We start from the raw sequence: 17,950 nt of genomic DNA, 5'->3' as shown, positions 1-17,950 counted from the left end.
ATGGTGAAAGGCAGCAGTTTCACCATTAGGCACTAGTGCCCCAGACCGAGCGGGTCGGCCCGGCACCAGCTTCCACACCTGCGGGCGAGAGTTACGTATCGGCCGCAGTACTGCAATGTGGAAGGCGACGGGAAACCACCACATTATTCTCCCTAAAATATGCAGTTTTGTCTTGCATTCAAATGGAAAGATATGTGCTGCAGTAAACCAATCCTAGGATTGAAAAACTAAAAAAAAACTAAGTTGATCATGACAATATTTTACAAATCTAGCACCTCGACGCTGAAATTACATGAAGTTTTAAAATATTACCTTTTACAAGGGAGGCTCGCAGGTCATTAGGTTGTAGACGCATGTATGCGATAATATGAAGCACTTCCGATCCGCCGCTGGACGGGAGGACAGGCGTAGTATTTGCGTCGCGTGACGCCAGCATCTTATGTACTCGTGCAATGCGGATTGCTTGACGCAAAGGATGATGCCATTCATGGCTTCGGGCATTTTTGTGAGGCGTGTCCTGTCTCGCAGGCCCGGATCTCGGAAGTAAGAGATCCGTCCTGAATTTGAATCCTTTAAGAATCGACACTCAAGGCGACGTGACCACCCCCAGAGCAACAGTCTCGACCGTTCCTCCGAGGGATGGCCCCTTCCTCGCTCCCACCACCGTCTGGTCCTTGCCAACCCAAGGTTTTGACGAGCCTTTTCTTAACATCCTGCGAGCTCAAAGCCCCTGTCATCAACTCCCTCCTCATTGTGAAAGCTTCTTTGATTGACGCAACTATTCTCCGCACCTCCCTAATACTTTGACCGTATTGGTCCAGAACACTTCCGAGATACGCAAACTGCTCCAACTACACTCCTATTTTGATATATAACCTGACCTTACTCTTTCTAGAAAACCGTATGACTTGATTCTATGTTAGGTAAAAAAGAAGGGATTGATCTTTACCTGAAGAAGCCGACTGGAATGTCGGCTAAACTCTGACGTTGAAAATCATTTTACGAGGATGAGACCCAAACTTAACTTTGACCACTGACACCATTCTGCAGAAGCATTTGCAAAAATATGATGAAACGTTTGATGAAGCAAATTTTCATAATTTCTTCCGAAAGCTTTGGAGGGGAAGCGAAATTTTAACTTTTACCTCGCAAAGAGGACAGATATGCGTAGAATACGTGAATTGTAAGTAGAAAATGAGCATATTATAAGCCGAGTATAGTAAATCATTACATCGACAGACAATTGTAACGAAATAAGAGAGATAGGCTGCCGAATGGATCAATTCAAGCATTCGTTTTTCCCCTGCACTGTTCGAGACAGCAAGTTAATAGGGTCAAAACGTTATCCACGGTTTTTGAAGCAATGACTTTGGAGGATCAAGTGAAACAGTTTCGGAAAACAGAGGTCCCACTTCCAATCTTCTTTCAAAATATATTAACGTGACGAATGTCAATTGACTGGAAGTGGATAGGCCCCGGACACCCATTTCTACGAAATCCAGGGCGGAAGGAGAATCTTGCTCCCTGCTCCATACCGGATTTCCAAAACCGGGTTGGGAACCAGAGCGCTCACCCTCCGGGATCTCCTTCCCTCTGCTTCCGCTGGTCTCCAGGCGCGGCAAACACCCATGTGGATCGCAGGCCGGATGGTATGGCCGTACGCGGACAGTAAATCCATTAGACTGTTTGGAATTATCCCTTCCTTACTGGGGGTTAGTTTTTGGGTTATGTCTCGCCGCCTTTTTAGTCTTCTCTTACGACAGGCAGGGATACTGCGGGAGGATTCTCTGTCCCCCTACCCGCATGAGGGTAGGGGGATTGAGACCAACTAAAGAGATGATAGAGTCACCGCGAAAGAGGAATTGAATGCTACCAGAGGATATCCCAGTGCACTGCACAGGCCGTGGGATGTGACGCGGTTGACTCATCAACTTCCGAGGCGGGATTGGCAAGGCTGCTTCATCTGTGCCTCTACCCTCCCTCCCCATCCCCTCTGACCCTCCATCCAACCCACCCTCCCTGTAATATACAAGTTGCTATGCCCTTAAGTAAAAAACTCAAAAAAAATAAGGAAGCTGACAATACCCACTGAGGGATAGTAGTTGCCAACACATTAATTTTACCGAGTTCCTGATGAAATTTTCCTTACCGGCAATTTTTCGCCACTTTAATTGGAACTTGCGTATTATTTTCCGGGTCGTAAGGCATTAGCATCACCATTGGGCTCATTTACTTACATGTGTGTTACGGCATGCAATTGTATACTCATGGACTAACAATGAGAACCAGGTCTGGATTCACTGAATGGTCACACGATGGATTGTTTAATGACGCGCGCGAATTTCTGGAGGGGCACGCAATTGCGTTGTTGGCTGGTAGTCTTGGAGGCAGTTGTGCGGACACTCGGCACTCATGCTTTCGGCGAGGTAGGGAGCAGTTAACTGAAGGACTCCAGTTCGCTCCAGCGTCAAGCCCTGCGAAGATACGCGAAATACGCACTTTCGGAATTGAAATGGGCTAACAATTCCCTCTGCCTCATTTTCAACCGTCCCAATTCGATCCCACTCTCTCTTGTGCGAAGTCTCCCCCCTAGCGAATAAACCCCCCTAGCCTACCCCGCCTTCCCCCCAAAGTCCTCCCCTTACTTGCCGACGGGCATATGGTCTCGCCAGTTCACTTTGAGAGCCGGGACGAGCAAGCCGATCCAAGCGGATGAACTAATCGCTATCCCGGAGTTCGTATAACCCGCGAGGGCATATCGTCGAGGTACTTTGGAGAAGACTAAGCGGTCGAAATCACGGACAGCTTTATACCTTTGGTAAGTGGCGATTTCATAAAAGCCCACGTGTAAACATACAGTGGTAGATTAGGCTTCTTCATTAATGTGTTCAGTGTATCAAGTTTTTAATTGTCAGGTTTCGATTATCTAGATCAGTGGGAGGACTCTCCAAAATTGACGGTTGCATGCTGGTACGTATGTAGCAAGACTACAAAAATTATTTTGAAATGTACTTGCTGGCATCCGTTTACACATACACTGAGCAAAGGGTTGAAGTACGCGGTAAATCCGATCATTAGCTTAGCTCAATTGTCGTTGGTTATTGTCCTGGGGATGTATTAATGATGACCCCGTAATTGTCATCACTGGGAATCGGAATAGTGCTGTGGATAACATACTGGCTTCCCACCCTGACGGTCCTAGTTTGAATCCTAGAGGCGGAAGGTATTTTCCAGTTGTGCCTCAATCCCTACGATGAAGGTGCTTTGTGGAGAGCACTTTGAGTGAGTACACCGCCCGTCTATGGGGACTTTAAACTGCGGACCCCTTGGCGCCTTTCGTTAAGAGTGGGCTACCGCCGACGTCAGGTTTCTCTCCACCCTTCCTCCTTTCTCATCCACCCGAATTGCGCCCAATGACCTCGACTTTCGGCCACCTCCCCTAGAAATACAAATATTGTCGATCCTCGGCAGTACTGAGGTTGCAATCATGGGGGGATCGAGATGGTGCGGGGGCTAACGTACTGGCTTCCCACCCTGAGGGCGCGGGTTCAAATCCCGGCGGTGTTGAATATTTTTCAGAGGTATCTCGATCCCTACTTGAGGTGCTTTGTGGAGGGCACTTTGAGTGAGTACGCCGTCCGTCGGATGGGACGTTAAACTGCGGACCCCTTGGCGCCTTTCGTAAAGAGCAGGCTAATGCCGACGCCGGGTTTCTCTCCACCCTTCATCCTTTCCTGTCCATCCCCTATGGCGCAAATGACCTTAGCTGTCGGTCGCCTCCCCTTAAAACTACTACTACTGCAATCATGGGCGCGGTAGCTTTCAACTCGTGTCCACGAGCATTGAAATTTCAATTTGCGACGTACAATTCTTTGTCACTGTAGACGATCCACAATTTATAATCTGATTACCTTCTTGTCTACCCCTCGCTTGGCATGTGATTCGAAACGGGGAAGGACTGCTGATTCGATCGCGCGTTAAATGGATAAAAATTCAATCTGAATTTTGTAGTTCATTCCTTCGTGTGTGACGGTGGCACCCTAATTAGTATCGCGCTCGCCATCCAAGCACCGAGGCTGTGCGCCCAAATCTATCGTCGGGTTTGCGAGCGACTGGAATATATTTCCCAGGAGACCTTATAAGGATAAGAAAGCAACCGTCCCAGCGTGTTCGAGCTTGGTGAAATTAACCACCTCGGCTTTAATGTTGACAGTCTTAAAAAAATACTATTTTAAAATTGCTTTCTTTGCAGATATGCTTCAGATGAGGTCACTACTAGGCTGAAACCTGTCAAGCTTCCCTCGTCATTTCATCTTAGGCCTATCACAGGAGTATCACCTGAAAAAATGCCCGCCCGATGCCGAAAGGAGAAAATATGGGTAAAATCTTATAATTAAGGTTGCTCTGGCTCCAATTTGCAAAATATTTCCACTCATTTCTCAAGTATTATAAGTGCGATGACTGATTATTAATTTTTTGTCCGAGCAAGTAGAAATGTTGTAAACGTTGGCACTGTAATAGTGCCGTGAATAAAAGAACACTTGTTTATTTCCCACAAAACTTTACATTAGCAACAGCTAGTTTCAATAAAAAGCCATAATCCTTGGGTACCTTAATATGACGGCTGTGTTGAAATTAGATGTAGCAAATAAAAGTTTTGTGGGAAATGCTTTGCATTCTCCTTTAATTCAAAAATAAATTTCCATGGAATAAAGCCTGATATTCAGTGTATTAAAGGGGAGAACGTTAGTCAAGACAGGTAGCTGTAGGGATATGATAGGATTGTTGGGTGGAATGATGGGAAGTAGAATGAATGTGTAAGAGGGATTTATTGTAGTGTGTGGTGTCAGGTATTCTTTATTGGCAAGGTTGAGAAGTGGTTGGAATTTAGTGTCTTTCTAATACCAACTTTAAACTTTTAATTCCCGATGAACTAGTACATTATTTAAGAGTAAGTTTTATTATTTATTATTCAAGCCAAATTTGTAATCATACGGTTATAAAAATCAATCTTTGTGCTGATCAGTGGTTAATCCTGTTTAATCATTTGGTTAGTTTGATTTTCAAATGATTTTCAAATTTGACTCAAGTATTATGGATTTGGGTGAAATCTTAGTACATACTAATCTCCTGCTGACTGACTGGGACGTTTTTTTCATTTTATCCATCTGCATTAATGAACTTGTAGGTTGACTTTGATATACCTTGCCTAGCAATAAGCTGAATTTTGTGACATTCACTCATCAACATGATAATATTGGGGGACAGTTCCTTTTCTTGTGCCACTTTGTGGTTTCCCAGGAAGATCTCTTACCTGTTAAATCCCACAGCATGGATAAAGGGCAGAGGGTCTCCAGAGGCATTACTCTGAATCAAATCCAGGCCCCAAGGGCAGTAAACCAACCCACTACCCATTGGACTACCACATCCACTGCTTACTTTGTATGTAATGTATTTTGAAATGTTAAATTATATTAAGTGAAATCAAATTAGGTTTAATTCCTTATCTTAATTTAACAAAGTATTTTTGCCCACTGTAAATGTTATGTCAAGAACTTGATCAATTTCTCTAGGAGATGAAGAAATCATTTTGAAAGCTAATGAAAATTTAAATTTTTCCAAATAATGAGTGTCTAGATAAAGTTGCTCTCATCATTCTTTCATCTTTTCTTTGTTTTGACAAATTATTTCATTAAGAATCACATTTAACAAGATGGTTTAATTATTAATTGGTCATTTTTTGCCTTGTTCCTTCTTATAAAATGTATTTTGACAAAATGTCAATAGAGAAATAAAATAAATCACTAATGTTACACAACTATGTCAATTTTTAACACTTTCATTTCAGGTGAAACTATCAAAGTCTCAGCATACTTAGGTACTAGTTTTGCAAAAAGACATAAGTCCTTGCATTTAATTGTGTATTAATACAAGAGGAATAGATTTGAATCTCAACAAGGAATCATTTTTTATACATTCAATACCAAGGTTTTGGGTGCATAAGTTTTAACAACTTGTGCCTGGAATATTGACGTTAATAATGTGTTCTGAACTGCACGCTTCGATGTACACTATTTGGTTCCCGCATAACACTCTAGAGATATTAAAACTCGTGTATAATTCTATTTTTTCTCCAGGGGAATCATATGGAATTCTGACCTGTATGTATGTTGTGCAAAGTTATGTTCAACCATATAGACCCTTATTCAAAAAATTTAAATTTCCTTGCCATTCCTTCTGTCAAATATATCTGCCATGTCTGTTTTAATCATAAATAATATCCATATCTTTCATGCAAATAGCAATATTCACTCATATTCAACTAGAAATTATAACATCCACATAAGTTAACATAAATCAGCAATTTCATATAAAACCACGATCGTAATGGATGTAATAATTTGTCATAATACCAAACTCAATGAAAATGAGTGATAAATTGTTTTCAAATTGACTCTGAAAATTCCTTCTAATGAAGTGTTATTTTCATTGAATAAATTTTTGAATAAAAAATAATTGCAATGCTTGTCTTTGTATTTCTGGGTTCTCCATCCGTGTTGGTTGTCTTTTGGTGACGACAGTTTCCCTGGCCATCCTGCCTGCGTCTTCAGGTCAAAGGTATTTTTTGAAGCTTTCTTGCGAAGGCCAATTGTTGATGGATATTTATTAAACAGTACGTGAAAAATACTATCCAATCAGAGTTCAGTATTTGACTACCAGCTCTATCTAAAAACTGTTGTTACCCAAAGACAACAAAGGCAGATTGAGGACCCGGAAATGCAAAGACAAGCAGTTTAGTGCTGTGGAAACCTTTGCTCAAAGTAATTGTAAGAGATATTCATTTAAAGGTGTTCTACCCGTTAGTTTTAAACAAATGAATAAAATGTTGAAATAGTAAAGTAGCAGCAGTTGTTTATCAAAAAATTCCCCATAAATTGTCATGGATGAATTGCATCTTTTTTACTAAAATACCAATTTTATGAAATTCATTTCCATTTTAATTGAAGCTTAATATCTCCGATTTTTCAATGTGATTATATGCATGGATTTAAAGTGAAAGTGGGGGATCGAGATGGTGCGGGGGCTAAGGTACTGGCTTCCCACCCTGAGGATTCAAATCCCGTGTTCAAATCCCGCGGTGTTGAATATTTTTCAGGTTCATTCCTGGGTTCAAAGCGCGGGTTCAAATCCCGGCGGTGTTGAATATTTTTCAGAGGTATCTCGATTCCTACTTGAGGTGCTTTGTGGAGGGCACTTTGAGTGAGTATGCCATCCGTTGGATGGGACGTTAAGCTGCGGACCCCTTGGCGCCTTTCGTAAAGAGCAGGCTAATGCAGACGCTGGGTTTCCCTCCACCCTTCATCCTTTCCTGTCCATCCCCAATGGTGCAAATGCCCTTAGCTGTCGGTCGCCTCCCCTAAAAACTACTACTACTACTTAAAGTGAAAGTTTCCATTTTTTATTTTTAAAGGGGAACCAATCTTTAAATCTTAAACCAGTAAATATTTCTTTTGCCCTTTGGAACACTCATGTATTTATATTTTTGCTTAAAACATCCTGAAAGTAGTTTTCAAAAAACTACTGACTTAAAATATTCATTGTTTTGTTTTCCCTCGGGTCTTCCATTGGATGCTTATGTTAGGTGAGAAGGAGCATCAATGGGAATCAAGGTTGATCAGCAAGATTGCTCACTGAAGGAAATAAGGAAAGAAGGTGTGTATTTCCTTGCTGGTGCTCCCTTTTTATGAAAGAAAGATTTAATTGTTATTTTAACTTAATCTTATAATTTCCACAATCATAAGACAGTATTTAATTATAATTTGAAATATTCTAAATATGAATGCTTTAAAAAAATGTATTTGATCAACAAGCGCAAAGATATTAATGCATTTTAGATTCCAATTTCCTACATGGTATTTATGAGTGATGATCTGAAGTTATTCATTTCAGCAAGCCTTTCTCAACAAATGTTAATCGCAGATACATTCATTTAAAGGTGCTCTACCTATTGGTAGACAAATGAATAAAATTTTGAAGTAGAGTGTAGTAGTAGTAGCAGTTGTTAATCAAATAATTTGCAATTATTTGTCATGGATGAATTGAAGTGAAAGGTTCCATTTTTTTAAATTTTAAAATCTTTCAATTGTAAATGAGTAAATATTCCTTCAGCCCTTTTGAACTTGGAATGTTTTTTGACTTGTCAAAGGCTTTTGATAATGTAAACCACAATAGACTACTAATTAAACTCAATAGAATAGGAATTAGAGGAAGTCCTTTAAACTGGTTGAAGTCCTTTATTCATAATCGCACTCAAAAAGTAGTGTTATCAGTTGATGGGTCAAAATATTCATCCGAAGCATACCAAGTTAACAAAGGTGTTCCACAAGGCTCAACCCTTGGGCCACTCCTCTTTCTGATTTACATCAATGACCTACCTAACTGCTTACCAAATAATGATGGAATAATACCAGTGTTGTACGCTGACGACACTAATATAATAATATCAACACAAACATATCCCAGCCTTGTGGAAAAAGCTAAGTCTGTCACACTTGCTATAAACAAGTGGTGTACAGACAACCTTCTAGACTTAAATGTAAATAAAAGTAAAATAGTAAACTTTACACACAATAAGAACATATCAGATGATCTGCTGGTAAAAATCAATGACCTATCAATTGAGCGTGTGACAGAATGCAAATTTCTAGGTATTTCTCTATGTGCAAATATTTCTTGGGATACTCATGTAAAAGCCCTCCAACACAAGCTCAGTTCAACTTGCTACTTATTAAGACACCTGTATGAAACTACAAGTAAAACTGTACTACTCAATTTGTACTATGGGGAAATTTACTCAAATATAACCTACAGTATAATATTATGGGGATCAGCTGCTATTTCTCAAACCATCTTTAAAATGCAAAAGAAAGCTATTAGAATCATCGCCAGGAAACCTTACAATGCTCCATCAAGGCCTATTTTCCATGAATTAAATTTGCTACCACTCCCATGCATCTACATTGTTTTTAATTCTATATATAAAAAATAACATCGGCAACTATTCTCTTAACTCTGCCTATCATCATTATTACACCAGAGGCAGGAATGACTTCCATTATGGGAATATAAGAACTAAAGCATTGAAATTAGGACCCAATGAAATGGGCATCAGATTATTTAACAAACTACCCAAAAGTATCAAGGATACACAGGGAACTGCCGTATTCAGGCATAAACTAAAAAGATATCTACAACGCAATATGTTTTACTCGGTTGATGAATATCTCAACAATATTCCCGACCAGTAAGTTCATACTTTTAGTTTCTAGCAATGGTAATGGTCTGATTCATGTTTGTGATCAATGATTTTTCTGAATTTGATATTGTATGTGCATGTTACAGCCGATGTTCATGGGTTTGTACCAAACACTTATGTAACTATGAGCATCTATTCTTTTATGTATCTTAACTGAGCCTGTGTCTTTGCTCCTCATTGACGTGCCTTATATCATGTACATACTTCACCCACCTGGTATTTTTGTATTGTGATCTCTGGGCAAATAAAAAGTAATAATAATAATAATAACATACAAGTATTTATATTGTTGCTCAAAACATCCTATAAATAGTTTATAAAAACCACATAAACTTCAATTTCATAATCATATTTCAATTATATTCCCTCAGGTCTTCCATTGGATACATATGCTAGGTGAGAAGAGGAGCATCCATGGGAATAGAGGTTGACCAGCAAGCTTTTTCACCAAAGGAAATTAGGAACGAAGGTGTATATTTTGTTGCTGGTGCCAAGTTGGACAGTGCGGTCAGCATCTAAAGAAGTGCACTTCATGTGGGTGTCAGCCGTAAATGAGGCCTCTTAATAGACTGCAATTCCTCCACAGCTAACTTTATGGACAGTGGCTATGAGGGTGTTTCAGTAAAATGTTTTGGTTAAAAAAGGATACTTGGAATACTGATGCAATTTCTAATACTGATGTATCTCAACAAATGCATTTGAGTAATAAAGATGGACTAGACAATAATGAATGTTGTTTAATTTTTGAACCTTTCTCTTTGTGTAACCTTTGAATGACTAATTTTGCCTTAAAAATGCTGCTTCAAAAATTAGAGAGAATTACAGGAATTCATCTAAAAAATAAAAAAAAATTTCTGAGGTTAAACCTTTATAAAACTGTTGATTTAATTATTACCTATAGTACAGTAAACTGTTAATGAATATATTCTAATAATCTCCAAAAAATGATGGGTGTGAATATATTTACAACCTCTGCCTTACACTCCATTCGGCAATGTGGATTATTCAATTCGTTACGAATTAAAACATAATTATAAGTAGACAGTTTCTTGAATGGATGGTTGGCATTTCCTGCAAGTATCTATTCAAAACAAATTATCAAATCGATTGTTTAAAAGCGAAAAAGCCGTGAAAGAGGCATTATTTCAATTATTAGCATGAATAGTTAAGTAGCAGCTTTACTATATGTAAAATATGAAAAGATGCCTTAATCCTTAAGTTGGTAGCCTAAAATATCAATATTCTCAAGTAATTTTATCCTACCCTGCATAGCAACATTGTGTGCACTCTGAACAATTGTTCTGTGGTTTTCAAGGTGTTAATTGTAATTAAAATAAACATATGAGCTACACTTGCTCGCACCGGGTCAAAATTTACGTCATGCACCCAATTGAATGAAGTCCAATAACTAGAGTTATTTGGTCTATCACATGCGAAAAAGCATGGTATCGAATGTTTTCCAAAAACCAGCTCACGCTTCAAAAAAGAGTAGCTCCATCGACGGCCAACCGCTCACGAGCCGTCTCGGAGTGCCGTGAGGCCCAAGCCTCCCCGAGAAAATATGTTGAAGTCCCGAGTCCACCCAGCGAAAAATATTCTAAGTCCAGAGCCCCTCGCCAGGCGAGAGAGGCGTCGAGGCAGGCTATACCTTGGATTCGTCAGATGAGAGAGGCTTGCTGAGGTCGAGTTGATTTCGAGAAAAAAATCGGCTAAGTCCGTAGTTTTGCAAAACAAGTAGTAGTTTTGAAGCCTAAATTATTAAGTAACCCGGTAGCCTGGGGGATAGGAGGCAGATTGTGGAGGAGAGACTATAAAGCGTATTACCTCGATTTACTTTTGCAGCCGAAATTTTTTTTTTTGCAAAATATTTTCGATTCGCTAATATGCAAAAATTTGTCGCCAGAGATTTTGACGGTAGGTTCAGGACGCCGCAGGAGATCAGGAAAATAATTAAATATTGAATATTATTGTGAGGAGGGCTGCCATTTTTTCCAGCCGGGCGGCTGGGCGCCGGGAAAAATGGCAGCCCTCCTCACAATAATATTCAATATTTAATTATTTTCCTGATCTCCTGCGGCGTCCTGAATCTACCGTAAAAATCTCTGGTGACAATTTGTTAAAAATTAGTGAACAAAAAATTAATTAAAGATTGGTTGAGTATCTAGCCAACAGGTGGCATATGCCTTCACTAGTTGGAACCTCCTCAAATACCTGCACATCGTAATACATTCTTTTCCCACTAGAGATACATGCCAAAGTGTAATTTCGAAACTCAATTTTTACATGCCCATACAAAATACATTGTGAATTTGGTATTTGGCTTAATGGGATTTGTTCAAACTTGGGGCACAGTTAATAAAAATATGATACACCCTTCCTATTACTTCCAGCCCATTATTATAGAATGTGCTGGAACTTCATGATGTATTTAAACATTAGTGGGTTAGATATTAGATAATCCTCAAATTAAAAATGGGTCGGCATTCCTAATTGGTTGGATATCTCCTAGTTCATATTCAGTAATTTATGCAATGTTTAACTTCAATGAAATTGGTCAGTTGTGAAGTATAGAAGAGTTATGTTTGATCCCAAAAAACTTCAGTATTAGTTAATATTAGCATTGTCCAAAAATTCAAGAACTTGATCTCAACACTTACTGGTGCAGTTCTATGCAATTCTATCCACTGCATTGATTGCCACTTTCACATGCTCTTTATTACTGCAGTCATAGTAGTTAATATTTTAATTATAAATAATAATCATTAATGCAAGAATACATTCAAAGCCTTTATTAATTTCAAAATTAAAGAATACAAAAGTGTCAACCAAACAAGTCTTAATTTCTTTTTAAACAATGCAGCAAACAAAACTTTCTGAGAACTCCCAGGGTTTAATAAAACCCATGTTCCTGATATTTCAGGATAATATTGCCGCATCTTCAATTAAGTTTCTTCACCTTTCATCCAAATTCAAATTAAGTACATCTAAAAATGTTCAGAATATTTTTCTGCACAAAAAGTTGAAGGAATAATTTACTATCTTACACCATGATGTGAAATAACTATTATATATGCTTTCAATTGTACCAGAAAATCAACTTTACAATCTAATATCCATAGGTCACTTAGCAAGTCATGTTCTTATATAATTTATGTTTACCTATCAATGGGATTCATATTAAAAACCTGATAAAAATTAATTTGCTAAGTTGCACAGGAATTTAGATTATAATGAATTTCCAAACTGCATATTATTAGCCCACTAACTAGGAAGTATTATGAATCACGGTAGAGGAGAGGGGATTGCTGGGAATAATCTGGTAGGAAAGGTGGATGCAGACCTTTTTCATTAGCACTGGAGCAGTCAAAATTTTAATAGATGGGAAAATGTTAGGCGATGGAGTAGTAATAGTAGAGGCATATTGGACAGAATGGAATAAGGAGGTAGGCATACATTGAAGAGGGGTCTATTTTAGTGTTGGATTTGGCCGTTTCTAGAGGTGATGCAAGGAAATTGATACTGTACGGTTTGGTAGCCATTTTTCGTCATCAACCTACCTTTACTGGCAGATTAATGTGATAATTATTATCATTATTAGACCCATGTTAAAGAACTGGAAACTGTAGTAATAAAATTAAAATAAGATGCCAAGGAATTTAAAATAAAAAGATTATAATAAAGTAGTAGGTGTGATTTGTATGGAATCTGACATCAAAAGATTATGAAGCGGGTAACTATTGATGAAAACCGTTTAAGAGCCATAATTTATTGGACCTGATTTATTGGTACTTGTACCAATGGAAGGATTTTAACCTCTATGGGAATTTTTTGGGGAAATTCTTTACCAAAACAAAAATGTAAATCAAAGTCAGATTGTATAATGCTAGATTACTTCAAAATGTAATCAATGCTCTTCATATTTTATTGCACCTCTCCATTTGGATTCAATTATCTAGTTTGAAGATTAAGAATTGGGACCTCGAGAAACTTGTGAACATTAACCTTTATACCTTGCGACTCATTTGGCAGAAACGTTTGAAATAAAGACTGAATGAAAGGAAGCCATCTACATACGAGTGAATGATTAAGGCTCTCCGGGTTTCATGGTTCTTAATGGACCATTTCAAAGGGCCACTCAATAGCAGATTCTTCACCATAGTTACTTTGTCACAAACTGCTTGTTTACTGTTTTTCAAGCTTGGATAATTTAACATGTTAAATCATACTTCAAATTCATATTTTCAACCACAGGCACCTACCTACCTTGCTGTTCATTTGGACTATCATTTGTAGCTGGTTTCTTGTAGTTAACAAATGAATGGCTGCCTATTAAATATTTTCAAAAAATTTCATTGATCCACAAATGGATAGGAAGTCTTTATTTACATGTTTCATGTTAAAGATTGGATTACATCAAATAGGAATAAATCTATTAATAATAAAAACAAACGCATAATCAAGCCACATCGTGAAAAATCACTAAATACTTGGATGACAGGCACCACTGTGATATAAACTACAAAAAATCAGTCAACCCTTACGTCTGGTTGGTTAGTGATTGTCGAGTTCACTCAATACTAAGCCTGATATGGTGCTAAATTCACACATCAGGGTAGAGGGGGCAGTGCCTTTCCCTGTGCCAGTTATGGTTTCCCAGGAAGATCTGGTGCCCAAAAAACAGCTTGGTGGAGCTGAGGGTGCCTTAGAGGCATGCCTTCGAATCGAAACTGGGCCCTCCAGTCAGCAGTCCAGCACTACTCCTGGACTACCAGGTCTCTCAATGATATGTACATTTGATTGCTTCCTTTACCATCATAGCAGGCTGAAATGTTGACACTTATCACATATGTTGGAAGTAATTAGTTTATAAGCTGGCACTAACTCAGTTTCTGGAAACAATACTTTTTATGATGATTGAAAACAAAATTAAGCATTAGAAATGTGCATTTTTGAAAACCCACTTGCATTCAAAATTCTTCATAAACCTTATCCGACTGATTGATTGCAATGTGTGATTTGTCAGTTAACCAGGTCTCCCTGGGAAACCAGACCTGGCTCAGGGAATGGAACTATCCCGATCTTATTATCCTGTTTTGTGATTTCACACATGGTACCAATAATATTATAAATTTAAGTAGATCTCTCTTATCAAACAAGCCTTCAAGTAGAATTGCATTGTTTTCATTTCAGATCAATGAGGCAGTTTCTCAAGCAGAAAGTAGACATTATAGTCAGACAGGAAAGAAAGTTTTCACTGGTCCACCCATCTTCATTTCCATTTATTATTGTATATTATGATTATCAAATATACATTTGAGAAATTCTCCTCGTTTGTACTTAGGACCAATTGGGTTGGACATGGCACAAAGATTAACAGATGAAACTTAGCATTGCCACAGTTACCATATTTGCTATTCATCAGGTAGCAAAAATCTACCATTTTTATGACATTAATATCCTTCTGAAGGTTATATCCTTTCCACTTTTTACACAACTCTTGTTAAGTTGTGTTTTGTATTTATTGAATTTTTCCAAGTTCATTCCAGTGAAGTAATTTTAATTATAACTTATGAACTTTCATGAAATACATGTTCTAAACAAGGATGAAAAGAAATTTAATTGTGCACTTTCAACAGTAGGTATCAAGTTAACAACAATCAAATTTGGATTTATTTTATCAATACTGAGACCCACCTCCTTCGAAAATTCACCATCATTGCCACAAATACTGCCCACAAGCAACTGCCAGAATTGCTTGCTTTTGCCATTGTTATACTCCAACAATCAGGATTCAGAAGCAGCTGCTGGACAGGTCATAACCATGATATATGTATGCATAAATGTCAGTAAGAGGAGTTTGTCAATAACAGTGAAATTTCAAAAGAAGTAAGTTATTATTAACCATTGCTTTCAATGCAGACATGCAAGTTCCAGGAAACAACACTTGACAGACAAAACATCTTGTTCATTTAATATATTACCTTTTAGTGAGTTTCTGCAGCAGATGAACTGACTTTATTGGACAATATGACAAAAACAAGGTAACGAAAATTAGGTAAGTACAGAGAAAAAAGCGAAGATTAGAAAGAAAGATGTGGAGAGAGGGTGCTGAGGCTGATGCAGAGGTAATAAAATAGGTAACAAGAGGGGTTTTAAGGTGTTAACTGCAGTAACAGAGGGTTAGGCAATGACTGGGAAATGATGAATTAGTTGTCCTGTCACTTGCAATAACACAATAGAGACATTGAAAAAAAACAAGCTATTCTCTTTGTTGGTGATTGAATAATATGTGCACAGTGGCCTATGCTCAACATGTAATTTGTACAGGCAAAATTAATAGCCATTGAGTGCTGATTATTACTAGAACTCACCATAGAATCCACAGAAATCATACTAATAAGCTAAGAGTTTCAACAAAGGATGCCCACCAACTCATGGAGTGGAAATTCAAATGGCCAAAACTAAGGTAAACTAGAGACTTCATCTTCATATCATCACTATGGGTCCATCAAGGCCATTGAATTTAATATATACTCTGATTATTTTAACCTCTTTCTTTATCTAAAAATAACTCACCCTAACCAGCACCTTTATTCCTTAGAACAAGTGCCCATCCTTGAACTCATTGGAGAGAAAACACCCTAACCACAATCCCTCAATCAACATTAGGTTCACTGTGCTTTTTAAAATAAATTAAAAGACAAAGACAGTACCACATCTGTGTTCTAACTTAAATTTATGCCATGGTTCAAAGAAAACTTCATTTCACAGGGCACATTAGATGACTCGCATCAAACCTTATTAAAGGGAAATACAAGATTGATTTGGAAATTTTTTTCTTCAATTGAAAGTCATTTGAGAAGGAAACAAAGAAAACTCAATCAAAATTTTAATATTAAAATGAAATTTTTTCAATTTATTGAAGAAAAAATAGTAATCTTTGGCTTGAGACATGCCACAAACTATATATAACGCTCTAATTCTTGTAGAAGCACAGCAACGATCTTGAAGTCAAATATCTCCAAATTTCACTGAAGGGATAAAATACATAAAATGACTAATTGACCATAGCACTTGACCACTTGATAAGTAATGATATAAGATAAGCAGATGCAACTTTCCACTTCTTAGGATAGATTCCACTTTCCACTGATCAAGTGGAAAAGTGCTTCGATCAGTTATTCATTATGTTTGACTTCCACCACATCATGCCTAAAACTACTAAAAAATATATAAAGATTTAAAATAGCTTACAGGTGTATGTCAATACTTGCAGTGTGAATCTTGCTCTCTTCTCTATCCCCTCTTCTGCCTCAGCAGACATGTGTTTGAGCACATCAGAGTGTGGCTTCTTTCAGTTGAGAGCACAAATGGTGGCACCAAAGTTATGATGATGATGATGAATAGATGTTCCAGATATCTAAAAACAGTTTCTTCGAAAGTGAAGTCCATTCTAGGCTTGAGGTAAGAGTTGAGGTCCATCGATATTATTTCTGGATAGGAAGTACAAATTTAGAAAAGTACCACCATGGGAGGGGTGGCATAGTGGCGGAGTTTGTGATTAAAAAAAGTATCATTCAACTACATGAACAGTTTGGGGGGTCAAGGCAACGAGCAAAAAAATTCAACAATAAGTTATGGAACTAGGAAAATTTGGTTAAAAAATCTCCCTATTTGTGCATCTGTGTGATGGTTGAAAAATTATTACATTTACTTTTTCTGTACATGGCATCATAACTGGATGGCAGATGGTTAAATGAATTTGGCCAAGATGAAAATAAATACTAAATAAAGTAAGAAAAATAAGATTTTTGAATGCAGATTGATATGATGGGTATGATTAGAGAGTTTTGAATTTTTTTCTCTAAGTTGTTCAATACCTATATGAAGGTAATTTACCATTAAAACTTTTTAATTTTAGAAACAACTACATACTTATTGCATTGTTTGTCAGTAACACTATGTTCAATTACTATGAAATGCAACATTATGAAAATCATCACATTTTAATTTACTCGCAGACTATGATTCGTTCATTAAAATTATTTCCACAAAATCTTTCCCTAGATAACTACCAAATACATACTTACAATGAAGTACTGCACTTCTCCCAGTTATATTTTGTGTGGTAATCTATATTTGTATTCCTGTAGTAGTAGGCACATTTGCTCACCTGTGCTCACAAGCATTGCAGGGAGTATTTCAAATGTTACATAAATCATGGCCATTCCCTGTATGTGCGATGTGATTTTGTATGCCTGCACCAAAACTCCTTCTCTGGTCAGAAATAAGGATGTTCACAAGTACGACACCAGGGGAAAGGATAATCTTCATAATGGCCTTTTGTAGCAGTACTACAAAAATAGCCAGAAATTTCAGGAAAACTGCTCTTTAATAGACCTCCTGAAGAGTTGAAAAGAATACTACCCCCAAGAAAATAAATTCAAAAAAATGTCAAAAGATTTCTTTGTAAATGTTTTTCGGTGCCCAAGAGTACATAGAAAGGGCCAATACTGGGAAATCTGTTTTTTAAATCTTTAATACCCATATATTTAATGTAAATTATTATTCCTATTAATTTGTATACATGTTAATGTACCTGTAAATGTTATTGAATCTTAATGAAGCCCATAC

General features: G+C 37.6%; 1 long non-coding RNA gene across 2 annotated transcripts; it reads left to right on the top strand.

Annotated features, from left to right (window-relative positions):
* Positions 1-2,694: 2,694 nt before the first annotated feature.
* Positions 2,695-10,027, top strand: LOC139688036 (uncharacterized). 2 transcript variants are annotated; one of them, XR_011700718.1, is made up of 4 exons: positions 2,695-2,818; positions 4,253-4,379; positions 6,582-6,618; positions 9,688-10,027. It is a non-coding gene; the product is annotated as an uncharacterized lncRNA (long non-coding RNA). The 2 variants fall into 2 exon arrangements; XR_011700719.1 differs by lacking the exon at positions 6,582-6,618.
* The last annotated feature ends 7,923 nt before the right edge of the window (positions 10,028-17,950 follow it).

This window comes from Hetaerina americana, unplaced genomic scaffold (genome assembly GCF_022747635.1).
Source record: "Hetaerina americana unplaced genomic scaffold, ioHetAmer1.1.p SCAF_2, whole genome shotgun sequence".
Taxonomy (NCBI): Eukaryota; Metazoa; Arthropoda; class Insecta; order Odonata; family Calopterygidae; genus Hetaerina; species Hetaerina americana.
This window is presented reverse-complemented; position numbering and strand designations above follow the sequence as displayed.